The 15,125-nt window shown below is 38.9% G+C and overlaps 1 protein-coding gene and 1 pseudogene across 15 annotated transcripts in view; one reads left to right on the top strand and one right to left on the bottom strand.

Annotated features, from left to right (window-relative positions):
• Nucleotides 1-15,125, top strand: part of lyst (lysosomal trafficking regulator) — a 198,702-nt gene that overhangs the window by 36,671 nt on the left and 146,906 nt on the right. The window lies entirely within an intron of this gene.
• On the bottom strand, nt 61-6,098 carry LOC113542072 (uncharacterized; annotated as a pseudogene).

The raw sequence follows: 15,125 nt of genomic DNA, 5'->3' as shown, positions 1-15,125 counted from the left end.
TTTTTGATAATCTGTGCAGAACCGATAGCTTTTGTCAGGCTAGGATGAACACCAGGGACTACAGCTAGGCACAGCAAGACCATTCTCAATCAAATAGTCTCTTTCATAATGGCATGTTTAGTAAGATTAACCCTGTAAGCATTTTGTTTGACAGGAGCATTATCACCAACATCAATGTCATGCCTGAGGACTGTAATATGAAAAGGGGTATCAGAAAAAAGTGATGGGTATTTCTTAAGACTTAAGTCACCTTGGACTGGCTCTGCCAAGTTGGCAAGTTTGGATTGAGTATTTGACAGCCATTCAGAATTTGTTAAACAAACACAGGGAAAACAAGCTCTACCTTAGCTGAGACCATCCACCTCTGACAGCGGCACTCTCATCTGTGGTGGACCGAGAGGTATAAGGCTTGAGTATATTCACATGGCATACACGAGACTTTCTTTTCTGATCAGGGGTTTTCACAATATAGTCTGTGTCACTTAATTTAGACTCAATAATATAGTGACCTGAGAACATAGCCTGTAGAGCTGAGCCTGGTAATGGTAGTAAAACCAAAACCTCATCACCTGCTTGGAATGCACGCACCACAGACTTTTTAACAAAGCGAGTTTTCATACAGGACTGTGAGGAAGCAAGAGGACGTTTGGCTAATTCACAAACAGTATGTAGGCACTCATGAAAGTAACTAACATAGTCCAGGACATTCATAGCTGGAGTTTTCACAGGACCTGGAGACAGAAATTCTTCCTGTAAAACCTTTAAAAGACCACGAACAGAGTAACTAAAGACTAACCTTCCGAAACAGAACAAACATAAAATTTGAACCCTGGTCTGTCTGGATGTATTTTGGCAAACCAAAAGTGGTACAAAACTTAACAAGAGCTCTGATGATAGCATGAGACTTTATGCTATGCAGGGGTATGGCTTCAGGGCACCTAGTAGCAGCACATATCAAAGATAGTAGGTAAGTAGGACCAGACTTGGTTCGAGGAAGGGGACCTACACAATCTATTGAAATTCTTTCAAAAGGTTCTCCCATAACAGGTATAGGTTGAAGTGGAGTAGGCTTTCCTGCAACCTGACACACTTGACAGGAACGGCAATACCTGGCGACATCAGACTTCATAGCAGGCCAAAAAATGCATCAAAACACGGTTGTATGTCTTTCTCACACCTAGGTGACCCACTTGTGCTTGTGCTCTTTATGGTTTTGGAAACTGACCTCCAATCATGCCTAATACATCCTCATCAAAAAATACACTAAAAAAATAAAATTGAGATAACTGTGGCCTATCTACAGCAGCAGCAATATAGTGAGAGAGCTAAACATCTGATTTCTCTGCTGCCGCAAGCTACTCTCGCCCCACACCCCATTTACTATAATCCTCTTCATGTACTGAAGTAGCTTTAGCTTCTGGACCAATCACAGGACTGGGAAACAAAGCTTTGTTTTCAAACACAGGATCATCACTACACAAAGCAGAGTCTGAAAGCTTGTCAGCACCTTTCATTTTGCAAGCATGGGTGTGCCTCATGACATAAATGGAAAACCTTTCCACCAGCTAAATCATTACCCAGAATAAACGAAACTCCCTTAACTGGCAGCTAAGGGTGAACTGCAACCTTGACAAATCAGACACTACATCAGAACAAAGATAAACCATATGCAAAGGGGCCTTCACAACACCAAGATCAATACCCTGAACTTGAACATCTGCACCACAGCTAGACTGGTCAGACAAAAGAAGGACATCTTACAGAATAAATGACTGAGCAGCTCAGATGTCTCTCAGAATATGCAATGGTTTAGGCTCTGAATCTGTATCAGAGAGTGAAACTATGCCATCAGAATAAAAGGCTCAAAGACAATATCAACTGAGGAAAGTGAAAGTAAACTGTCACAGTGTTGCCGTGGTATGTGCACTAAAGCCACACTCTCACGCTTTCTGTCAATTTTTGCATGTTAACACGGGACAAGCAGCAATGAAGTGGCCAGATTCATGACAATAAAAACATTCACAGGACTTTCTAGCATTTTTTTGTGAGTTCTAGAGCTGTAGCCGCGATCAGAAATATCACGCCGTGGAGGGGAAAATACAGTTTTGTGCATGAGCACAAACTCATCAGCAAAAACAGCAGCATCAGCAAGCTAAGTGACTTTTTGTTCATTCAAATAAACCACAATTTTGTCAGAAATGCAAGTCTTAAATTCTTCTAGCAGGGTCAATTCTTTTAACTGATCAAAGGTTACATCCTTTTTTGCAGCACACTACTTATCAAATAAAGTGGATTTTTCACACGCAAACTCAGCATACATTTGACTTGCAGTTTGGCATACTTATGAAACTTCTGCCGATAAGCTTCAGGGACAAGATCATACACCTGTGAGACAGCTGATTTAACTGTTTCATAATCCAAACTCTGTTCTAATGTTAGAGCAGAACATACTTCCTGAGCTTTCCCCAAAAACTTGCACTGTAATTATAAAGAACAAATATTTCTAGGTTAATGCAGTGTCAGCAAAAACACAGGGAAATAAGTGTCAACTTCACTTTCCCTAAACATAGGAACTAAAGCAATGTGCTTACTAACATCAAACCCAGCAGGACTTACAGACAAGGTGCCTTGATGTGCATGCTGTAGCAGAGGCGATGACTCATGGACAGGCACAGGAGATGCGGGTGCAGGAGACACAGGTGAACGGGGAGCTGGCCCATTTCTCAGCACCAACTCTAACTCCAGCTCTTTTAGCTTCATTTCCTTCTGAGTCTCAAGCTCCAGTGTTTGGAACTGCAGTAGCTGAGCTTGATATTAATGATGATTTAACTCAGTGTTAAGTTGCTTTAAGTAGCACAAGCATGGCTTCAATTCAGTTCAATTCATTTTTATTTGTAAAGTGCTTTTAACAATGGACATTGTCACAAAGCAGCTTTACAGAAATATATGCATTTAAATTAAATTAAACCAAAATAAATTGTAAATATGTGAATTTATCCCTAATGCACTGATGCATAAATACATGCATTACTGTAGCACTGAGTTTTGCGTTTAGACAGCTTTAGTCATAATATTTGTCTTTTGATGAAAATATTGTTTACATTTACTCAATATTTGTCAATTATACTCTAACTGAAATGGCATCTAATTTTAGTCGAAAATAACATTTTAGTTGACAAGAAAGTGCAAAATTAAACCAAATATTCAAACATTTTAAGTATTAATTTATACATGTGGCAACATTTACCAAATGTGTTGTTACAGAAGGAGCATATTCACAACGTGATTTACACATCCTGACTATCACATATATCACATATAGCACATATGCATTCGTGTCATTTTGTGCAGATGCAGGTTGTAATATTGCGTTTAGTTTGTGTATGAATCTTTAATAGGATGCGTTTGGGTTGAGTTAATTAACCCGCTAGTAAAGTGCTTTAGTTTACTGGTTTTCATTCACACAGCTCACGTAGCTCAAGCAGCTCATTCTTGACGATATCTATATTACTTCTTTATTCTTTGAGTGCATTATTTGAAACAATCACATTCTTTCTAGATTTTTCAAGAAGCATTGTTAATGCATTGCTAATTGTTAATCTTTATTATTTTTTTGTCATATTTTCATCAACAGTATGTTCAAATTACTTTGTTAATAAAAATTTTCATCTGTTATTATCACTGCAGTGATGATAACAAATGTACTGTAGCATATCCTGTGTAAACATAAACATAAAAATAGGGCATTGACTGCATTTAATTAATTATTATTAATAGTATTTTAATTTATAATATTAACAATATAAACAATATTAGTTAACAGTTATTAGTTAATTGTGCGCTGCATATCTTTTATTGCTATATTAATATTTTGGTCATTCAGATTTCTAGTCCTAATTATGGTCCCTCACGAAAATCCACTGAATAGACTAGGGTACCTAAATCCTATCTAACAAAGAAACAACACAATGCATGCTACAGTATGGTGTAATAAGTAGAAAAGGTGAGTGAACCAGCCCCACGTCTTTATCCCCACCGCTTTTCAAAACAAAGTGACGCCAATGTATTTCCTACGCAAATAAATTACTGATCACTTTTCAATACAATTACACCTTTATTAAATAAAATTTGTATAAAGAGTATACAGTAATTAGTATCAATTATTTTAATCCAATGATTTTAGCAGTAATTGCGGTATATTTGTTAAATGGATTTAAAAGATGGCTCAAAGTCAGTTGTCTGTTTTGGATAAGTCGATCTCTTTTCACCTTCCATTCACGGGGTGTGAGGTGGAATTTCCAACCAACCGGTTTTGCTGGCTTCACTCGCCCCGAATTGGGGGCTTGATTTCCCACAATTGGAGATTTAATTCTCGCAATTGTGAGTTTAGGCTGCATCTCACAACTGTGACCTTATGTATATTATTATTTACATGACCTTATAAGTTGCATTTTTCGTCATTTTGGCTATCTTTGCAACAGACCTCATAGAGCAACTGTTCAGACATGTATCTGAAATCACGCACTAATTTTCTATTCCCTATATAGTGGGTGTCAGTATTTTAATGACCTATGTTTGCCTTGTGTGTTCGATTGTTGATAAATATAGATACACTTATTACAGTAGCATTCAGTTTTATTATGTTTCGGTTTAATCTAATAAATACAAAAATACAGCAAAATGTTTATTTATTGGAAAGTGGTCAGAAATGTACAGTATTTTCATTTTATGGCATTACACTTTAGTGTATGTATGCCAAATTCCAGTGTGTCCACCTAGATGCTCAACCACTGCTAGAACAACTTTAAACAGTCTATTTATGTACTTGTTGCATGCCTTTACTGTAAGTCCCTCGAACCAGAATTTATTTATGGCAGCAATTAAGTCAGACTTTGTAGTTGGTTTTGCTTCTTTCCAAATATAGTCTTTCAGAGCATGCCACACCATCTGAATGGGATTCATATCAGGGGATTCTGGTGGAGTCTTCACCCAGTTTATACCCTCTGCAGCAATGACTCTGCTTGCAGCAGTGTGGTTTGGGTGATTGTCCTGGAAAAAGCAGTGATGGACTCCGAAGTTTTCCCTAATGTAGGAAGCGGTGGTTTCTTTTATAATAGCATCTTCAAAGAAAGACTGGTCCATTATCCCTTCGTAGATTGCAGTAGGTCCCGGTCTGCATATTGATTTCCAAACATGAACTTTCAGTGGGCGTTTGGGCACGCATCTTCCACTCTTATGAAATGACATGGTAGCAAAGTGATCCAAAGCCACCATTTCATCAGTGAAAAATGACATTGTGAAATGTCTCCTTCTCGTCAATCCATGTATGGGCTTGTTGGAGATGTATCTCTGTATCATGGGACAATGTTGAGTTTTCCTGTACTTCCACCCAAGTTTTTGCCTGATCCCCCGAATGGAACGCTCACTGATGTCCACTCCATTGTCACGCCAGAACTGTTTCCACTGAACACTGAACTTCGGGTAGAGTGGGTAGTGATGTTGTCTATGGCTGTGACAATGTCCCTTAAATCAAGGAAAAGACATTAAATAAATATTTGACACTTTAGGCACAACCAACTCATGACATTGTCACAACATACTTACATTTGTGATAGCATCATACTGTATGACGTGGGTAACTTATTTATTTTGTGAGGATTGTGTATGCGTGATGTTTGTTCTTTGTAATGTCTTCTGATGGTACACAATGTAGCGTGTACACCAGTGGAACTCAGATGGTGGTGTGTTTCTCGAGTGGAACTTCCAGCAGACCTCATTATCCTGATGTCTCGGGAATGCAGTTTGCTAATCTCTGTCATTTTGAGATGCCTTTACATGTGGATGGACTGCATTTATCTATACAGATGTCATGCTGTCATTGGGGGCATGAATAATAAGTGAGAATGGGTTGTAGATACTATAGGCTAGGCCCATCTGTCAGGGCAGTCTAAACACTTAACATGGCATAATGTACTAAAGACAACGACCAGGAAGGTAAAACAAATTTTAGCACATGCTCCTTGTCTTGTGCAGAATTTACCACAGTGAAAATAAAAAACGCCATAATCACCAAAACCACTGTCGGCTGACAGGGAATCGGGGATGTGATGTTATACACGCCACTGTTGCTATGTTACAGTCTAAACACCCTGAAGCTTTTGTGGTAATTACTGGAAACTTTAATTATGTAAATCTGAATTCCACTCTCCCAACTTTCCACCAGTTTGTTGACTGCACTACACTGGAAAACAGAACACTGGACCTTTTGTAACCTATTGCAAAACATTGTAACCTTTTGCAAACATTGGGGGTAGTGGGGGTAGATCAGACCATAACCTCAGGATGTTCCTGCAGTTCAAAAGTAGCTTGTCTCCACAAGGATTGTGAGGAGGTTGACTCAGTAATTTCTTTAAATAATGTACACATTATGAATTCAGAATACGTGTGAATAAAAAACGATGTGAACTATGAAGTTTAACATGAGGACTATGAACTTTAAAAATATAGTAAATAAAATGGCAAGTAAATTGCACAGCAACTATATTTGCATTGGTATTAGTTGAACACATCTTACTCTGAAAAAAAAAAAATTAATAGCTAATTTCTCCTTCCACCATCTCTTGTCAGCTATAGTTGTGTTCATTGTGCGTGTCTTCCACATCTTTTTCCACTGAATTCTTTGCTTGGGAGTTTTTACTTTCTGTACATTTCTGTTAATTTTCATAAAGTATAATCTAAGTGTTAACAGGTCAGAGTTAGAATTACAGTTACTATTTTATAAAAAAAAAATACTGTTTCTTGCATAAATTTGATGTTCTACAACAAATACTTGATCAAAATGTATAGTTTAGTCTAACTTACTGCACTCATTTCTCTCTTGCACTCTGTCTGTTTGACATGCATACACGCACATCTTTTAACAACGAATCGGTTGCTGTTATGACAAATTGTTTTGCAAAATGGAAATATGTGCATAACTTTTAATTCATAATATTTACAGATTATATAAAATAAGAGTAAAATGTAAGTTAGGCATTGGAGAAATGCATTTCTTAAGCGCATTAAACAGCACAAGCACTCGTGGTATTGTCTTGTTTTTTGGGTTGAAACTTCGAAAATGCATGAGAGTTGGCAACTCTGCAATTGCGACTTTATATCTCACAACTGTTAATTGAGTAATATTTAAATCGGCGTATTGAATTGAGTAATATTTATGTACACATTATCTCATGAACACCTGCAGAGAGCGCAATGAAGTGTGCATTTACAAAGCACATAAAATAATATAATAATAAAATAATAATGATCTGCTGCACTCATGCAGTCACGTGTAAATGGATTTTCCATATTACTAAATATTTGTGTCCGTTATTAGGCTATTTTTTTCATATTTTATTGTGGATATTTTGTTTTCTCGAAATCATGACATTAAACGTGCAGTTAACAAATTATCAGACACTCAGAGAATGATGTTAATTCTATGTTAAATATATAGTGTAATAATCTAAAAGCCTAGGCATATTTAAAGATCGATTCAAGACTAATCATTGCCAAGTTGAAGTGGCCAAGAGCAGTCTGATCTGGCATGTGGATGTCTGTGTTCACTTTAAACCATTGTTTTCAGTAGTGAAACTTTAAATCTAAGAAAAGAACAAAAGTTTCCATTGGCAAGAAAGGGGAAAATGGAATTCATTCAACACTACTTTGAGGAAGAACAGTCATATTTACATGTGCACACACAAATTGTCTTTCTACACTGAAAAAACAAACGCTCATTGAGTCCACACTTGCACCTGAGCTGAGGATCAAATCCAGATTGCTGCCATTCTACAATAACCACATTACCGCTACACTATTCTACCACGCACATTTTAGCCATGTTAATTTAAATACTATAGTTATAGTACCTGTACTGTGTGAATTGATCACATTCACTTTACATAATTCAATCTTGTAATTAGAAACTTGTTTAAATTAAGTTTAGCATAAGCAATGAAATCACGTTTTGATGAGAAACGTAATATTTTTATGTAAACCTTACGTAATATTTTTTCTTAAATCTAACCAACCACACATTCCATTTTTTCAGTGTACTGTGTGTTGAGCTATAGTATGTTGTTTCATGCGCCACCTGGTGGAAATTGTGTGATGCAAAAAAAAAAAAATTAAAAAAAAAAATTAAATTCAAAGAAGCATGCCTGCAGGGTGCCGCGTGATCACGTGTGATGAATCATGTGAAACCATGTGAAAAAAATTTGCATTCTTAAAGGCCACATCTGTACCACAGTACACCTTCAGAGAGCCTTGATGGGTCAGAGCCGTTTTGGTGGCACAAGGGGGACCTACACAATATTAGGCAGGTGGTTTTAATGCTATGGCTGATCGGTGTATATATATTCCAGGCATTCCAGTTCATGGCAAACCATGTCTTTAAAAACCTCGTTTTGTGCACAGGGCCATTGTCATACAGGAACAGGTTTGGGCTAGGCCCCTTAGTCCCAATGAAGGGAAATTGTAATGCTCCAGCATACAAAGACATCCTATGCAGTTGTGTGTTTCAAACTTTTTGGCAATACCCACACAAGGGTGTGATGGTCAAGTGTTCGCAAACTTTTGGCCATATAGTGAATGTATACATACAGTCATGGGAAAAAGAAAGTACACCCTCCTTCATTTCTATGTTTTTATTTACAATAACAATTTTGTGGTCTTCACCAACTTCTGTAAATAAACAAATACCCTCAGGTGACAACAGAAAACACAACAGATTTCAATACGTAGTTACTTTTTCTGTCGAGCTCTAAATTACTCGCCAAGTTGCAGGGGCCCTTTAAGGTCACATGGCAAGTTGGAAACACTGACTGTGCAGTAACACAAACAGGGGAAATGCACTGCAAATATATCATCTCAAAGTCCTGAAATGATAGAGAGAGGCAGTTTCTGTGGCTCTTCTGAGAGGGAGGAGCTGGTACCAGAGGTGAACCTAAAAATCCACCTGTGGAGACCACCTCTCCCCATTCCAAAGAACAGAGGTTGTCCATTTGCAAAATGAAAATGAAATTTTTCTACCTTCTCACACTAATGTCAATGGGTGGATGTATGCTGCGGCCCCTACCATTTGCCTGAGTGCAAAAACAGCTGGTTTAGGCAGTGCTTCACTCCATACTAGAAAAGTAATCTTAGTGTCAAAATTTGACGCTTACCTAATGCAACGTATTGTTAAACTGCTTGATTGGTTAGGGGTGACGTTTTTACTTGACACTGGATTTAACTAAGGGGTTTTTAACAGTCTTTTTCACTCTGTTTGACTTCTACCAGTTTGTCATTCATCCTATCAGTTTGTTAAGAGCCACAGCCATGTTTTAATGACTCTTGGGCAGAGTTCACCGCCCTCATCCCACATATGCTGCTGCCTATCTAGATGACATTATTGTCCATAGTAATTATTGGCAGCTGCACATAAAAGGCTGTCCTGAGATGCTTGAGATGGGCAAGACTCACAAGAAGTACGGTATCTGGACTTCCATTTGGGCAACGGTCAGATGCGTTCCCAAATTTAGAAAACAACAGTGATTGTGACATGCGCAAGACCCAAGACCAAAAAGATGACTAGATTTGTGCAGATTTGTGCCTAATTATTTGGATGTCACCAGTGCTCTGACTGTTCTCACTATAGAGGGAGTACCAGCTCTGGTCCAGTGGACAGAGCTGTGTGAACATGCATTTATTCTCCTGCACTCTGTGGCAGACAGCTATTACATTACCAATCCACACACTGTACAAAGCCTCTGATGTTCCGTCCACTATTTGTACAATCACCACTGATTTTTCAAAAGCCTTTGACAAAGTTTATCTGACTATAGTCATGAAACGCTTCCTGCAGCTAGGCGTCTGGACTGTACTAATGCCGTGGGTATGCAGTTTTGTGTCTGGCTGTAGGCAGAGAGCATGTTATCAAGATTGCTATTTTGACTGGGAAGAGCTCACAGGGGCTCCTCATCTTTCCTGCCCTAATCAATGCTGAAAGTAGCTGGCAGTACGTAGATGATTTAAACCTCATTCACATGTGCCACGTAGCAAAGGTAACATCTCTCCAGACAGTTCCGGATACCTTAGACAACTGGGTCCTCAGCAGTAAAATGACACTAAACCCAGCTAAATGCATTAGCATGACAATTTAAATGCAGTGGGTGTTTTTTGTTGTTGTTTTTTGTTTTTTTTTTTTGGACTTTTTTTTATGTTATGTTGATTTATCTTAAGTTAATACATTTTTAAAAATTATCTCATACTTTAAAATTGTATCGTTGATTATTTTATATTCCTAAATAGACTGTAAATGCTCATGTAATCATCAAACAGTAATCATCTAACAGATTTGTTAAACTACCATGGTGAGTATGAAATAAAGTCAAAGTTTGTTCCCTCCTACTAACAGGGCATCACAGAGATACATGTCTCCCCTTCTCTTTTCTTCATTTAAGTGTTTTTACAGTTTTTCCTCAGTTGATTTGGCACATTTTCTGAAACATTGTTGAAATTATCAAATCTTTAAGCACACTTCTTTCTGTGCTGCACAACAAGGGCTCCTGAGTAGTGCAGCAGAAAGACATTTGCCCTATCGTTTGGCGATTGCAAGTTTTCAAGGACTGTGCCCTTTCCCCAAAAAGGACTGGGGCACTTTGGGCACAACTTTTTCCATATTCATAAAATGCCTAGCTCATGAAATTATAGTGTTTCGCATTCACAGAACCTATTCCAAAGTTCCAAGCATGATTTTAACAATGGATTTGACACTAAACATGATGTACAATGAATATAAAAAGTCTACACACTCCTGTTAAAATGGCAGGTTTTTGTGAAGTAAAAAAAAAATTAAACTAAGTTAACACACGTCAGAACCTTTTTCACCTTTATTGTGAAATTGCAACATATAAAAATCAAGCGACGAACAACCAGAAATATTTTATGGAAAAAAAGAAAAACAAAAAACTTCCAATACCCAGCTTGCATAAGAATGCACACCCTTTTATAATTGGCTGATTAACACCAAATAAAGTACAACTGTTCCTATAGGATTTTCCTGACAGGTTGGCTTTTACAGTTGGATGTTACCATACACTGCAAAGAGCTTACAAAGCAGGTACAGGATCTCACTGAAAAACATAAATTGGGAGAAGGTTACAAAAAAAAAATTCCAAGGCATTGGATATACCATGTAACACTGCAAAGACAATAATCAACAAGTGGAGAAAATATGGCACAGCAGTGAAATTACTAAGAACAGGACATCCCTCTAAAGTTGATGAGAAGACTAGGAGATAACTGGTCAGGGAGGCTGCCAGGGAGGCCTACAGCAACATAAAAAAAAATTGCAGCAATTTCTGGCAAGTACTTGTTGCTCCCTATATGTGAAAACAATCTCCTGAACTCTTTTTATGTCTGAGCTATGGGGTAGGGTGGCAAGACAGAAGCCTTTAAAAAAAAAAAAAAACATCCAAGCTCACCTAAAAAAAAGTTTCATGGTGTGAAGAGACCAAAGTTGAACTTTTTGGCCGTAATACCAAAAGAAGGTGCAAAAAAAATAAAAAATACAGCACATCACCAAAACAACACCACCCCCACGATATAGCATGGAGGCAGCAGAATCATGCATTGGGGCTACTTTTTTCTTCAGCTGGATCTGGGGCTTTAATCAGAGTGGAGGGAATAATGAATAGCTCCAAATACCAGTCAATTTTGGCACAAAAGCTTATGGCTTCTACTAAAACAATTAAGATGAAGAGGAATTTCACCTTTCAGCATGACAATGACCAGAAGTACACCTCAAAATCAACAAAGGAATGGCTTCACCAAAACAAGATCAGTGTTTTGGAATGGCCCAGTCTAGATCTAAATCTAATCCAAAATCTGTGGGGTGACCTGCCAATTTGACAGCGTTAGAATGCTTTTGCAAGTAAGAGTGACAGTATATTGCTAAGTCAAGATGTGCCAAACTGATAGACTCTTACCCAAAAAGTCTGATTGCTGTGATAAAATCTAAAGGTGTTTTACCTAACTATTAGTTTACGAGTGTGCACACATGCAACCAGGTTATTGTACTTTTTTTTTTTTTTTTAAATAATGGTAGAAACGGTTCTGACATGATTTATCTTAGTTTCATGTTTTTTATATCACAAAAACCTGCCATTTTAACAGGGCAGTGTAGACTTTTCATATCCACTTTAGTTTTTGAGTTTCCTGAGCATGTTGGGAAAATGGAAAGCTTAAACTTTCAGTAAGCATGCAGTTATCACACAAACAACCATTTTCTTATTTGATGTGTTTGAAAGCAAGTGTTTTTCAAGATCTAACACCGGTGGTTTGGATAGGTTTCTCTCCCATTTTCTTCCTGGAGAGAAAATTTAATCTTTCCTGGCTCTGCTCCCATTGCAGCGATGAGGCCTGGAGTCTTGAGTGTGTTGTGGTCACGCTGGTTGTTCGTCTTGCAGATAACCTCAGGTGAGCTTCCAAGGGCAGTCTCTGTCCATCCCAGGCAGGCAGAAAGTGGATGTAGATGTGTAATACACCTATTTTTCTCAAAGGCACAGGGAGCTCAGCAACTAGGTCATGTTTAGTGTCATATGCATTGTAAATCATGCCTGGAACTTTAGAGTAAGTTCTTTGAATGCAGAACACAACAGGTTCATGATCTAGACATTTTATGAACGTGCAAAAGTTGTTCCCAAAGTGGAGTTCTAGGGGGTGTGTGTGAATTCCACCCCAGGACAAACCCTTGAACAACAACCAATCAGCAGCAGTAACTGAAGAGATGCAGGAACCCTGCCTCATCACACCTCAGTATAAAATCCAGAAACTCTCAAACATCTTTGAGTTGTGTATTAGATTTGCATCCAACTGGATCTCTCATAATCAACTACAGAGACGGATTTTCGACTTTAAGTCTGGGTGATCTCACATGAACCTCAGCCAAATGTTCACTGTTACAAGATGTAGGGGCAGGAGAACTTTAGACATTCAGTGAAGATAGCAATTGTGCACAGCAAGTCACAAAATCCACAGTCTTTGGACAAGCTGACTCGCCTAAGGATATGGCTGGACCTTCGGCACGATCGCCATTGAAAACAGTCCACAGAGAGTCACAGGCTTATATCCAGAACCCCCAAAGAAGCAGATGTGATGCTAGACGTAGTTGATTTCTGTAGGACTGTGCTACACTGTGCACCTTCTCTCTGTGCTCTCTATCGATGCCACGACTGACTATACTTAAGTTACTTCACGGATAAGGACCAATCAAAGAGACAGCAATGTGAAAGGAACATAAATATAAAGCTTCTCTATGCATCTTCTTCAGTATTAGCATGATAGTATAACTAGAATTAGAACATTAAGTAGTTCCACTCTTTTCCCCACTTCACCTAAGGTCTATTCATTTCAATTCAATTCAGTTTTATTTGTATAGCGCTTTTAACAATGGACATTGTCACAAAGCAGCCTTACAGAAATAAATAGATTCAAATTAAAGTAAACCAAAATAAATTGTAAATATGTGAATTTATCCATAATGAGCAAGCCAGTGGCAATGGTGGCCACGAAAAACTCCCTGAGACGATATGAGGAAGAAACCTTGAGAAGAACCAGACTTGAAAGGGAACCCATCCTCATCTGGATGCTAACAGACAGTGCAATTATAAATAAATCCCTTCTATAACTGTGTACTATATGGACAAATAGTGCAATTGTGCAACCACTAAATTCATCACAGTTTTCACATGAAGTCCAGGTAGTTAAACCTATCCACTGTCCACATTTATAGAAAAGAGTACAAAGCTGCTCGCGGCAACCGCAGCCCCAAAGCCACCACAGCAAACACAGTCCCAAGCCATCACAGTACACCTCCCCATATGAGATCCCCAAGCCAACTCCACGGCCCCCAAGTAGTACCATCCCCAGCAATCCCAGTGATCTTCAGGCTGTCCTTGTGGGGCCAACCCCAGCAGCAGCGAACAATCTCAACCAATGAGAACTCCAACCAGAAGCAGGGCATCAGGATGGATCAGGCAGGTCCGGAGAGCAGAAGGGGTCCGGATCACTGGTATCTCAGGAATAGAATGTGTAGTTTGGCAGGGGGAGAGAGAGAGACTATCTAAACAGCTGACTACACTCTTTGTATATGTCTGCCATTAAGCTCTGTTCCACTCATTATCTAATTGTCTATCAATTACTTTCACTACATTTGTATATATTTTCAGTTGCTATATACACTATATTACCAAAAGTATTCGGTCACCCATCCAAATGATCAGAATCAGGTGTCCTAATCACTTGGCCTGGCCACAGGTGTATAAAATCAAGCACTTAGGCATGCAGACTGTTTTTACAAACATTCGTGAAAGAATGGGCCGCTCTCAGGAGCTCAGTGAATTCCAGCGTGGAACTGTCATAGGATGCCACCTGTCCAGTCGTGAAATTTCCTCGCTCCTAAATATTCCACAGTCAACTGTCAGCTTTATCATAACAAAATGGAAGAGCGGATGCTGAAGCGCATAGTGCAAAGAGGTCGTCGACTTTCTTCACAGTCAATTGCTACAGAGCTCCAAACTTCATGTGACCTTCAGATTAGCCCAAGTACAGTACGCAGAGAGCTTCATGGAATGGGTTTCCATGGCCGAGCAGCTGCATCCAAGCCACACATCACCAAGTGCAATGCAAAGCGTCGGATGCAGTGGTGTAAAGCACGCGGCCACTGGACTCTAGAGCAGTGGAGACGCGTTCTCTGGAGTGATGAATCACGCTTTTCCATCTGGCAATCTGATGGACGAGTCTGGGTTTGGAGGTTGCCAGGAGAACGGTACATTTCGGACTGCATTGTGCCGAGTGTGAAATTTGGTGGAGAAGGAATTATGGTGTGGGGTTGTTTTTCAGGAGTTGGGCTTGGCCCCTTAGTTCCAGTGAAAGGAACTTTGAATGCTTCAGGATACCAAAACATTTTGGACAATTCCATGCTCCCAACCTTGTGGGAACAGTTTGGAGCGGGCCCCTTCCTCTTCCAACATGACTGTGCACCAGTGCACAAAGCAAGGTGAGACCTAAGACATGGATGACAGAGTCTGGTGTGGATGAACTTG

Source organism: Pangasianodon hypophthalmus, chromosome 3 (assembly GCF_027358585.1).
Source record: "Pangasianodon hypophthalmus isolate fPanHyp1 chromosome 3, fPanHyp1.pri, whole genome shotgun sequence".
NCBI lineage: Eukaryota > Metazoa > Chordata > Actinopteri > Siluriformes > Pangasiidae > Pangasianodon > Pangasianodon hypophthalmus.
The sequence above is the reverse complement of the archived record's forward strand: the minus strand, read 5'-3'. Positions and strand labels throughout refer to the sequence as shown.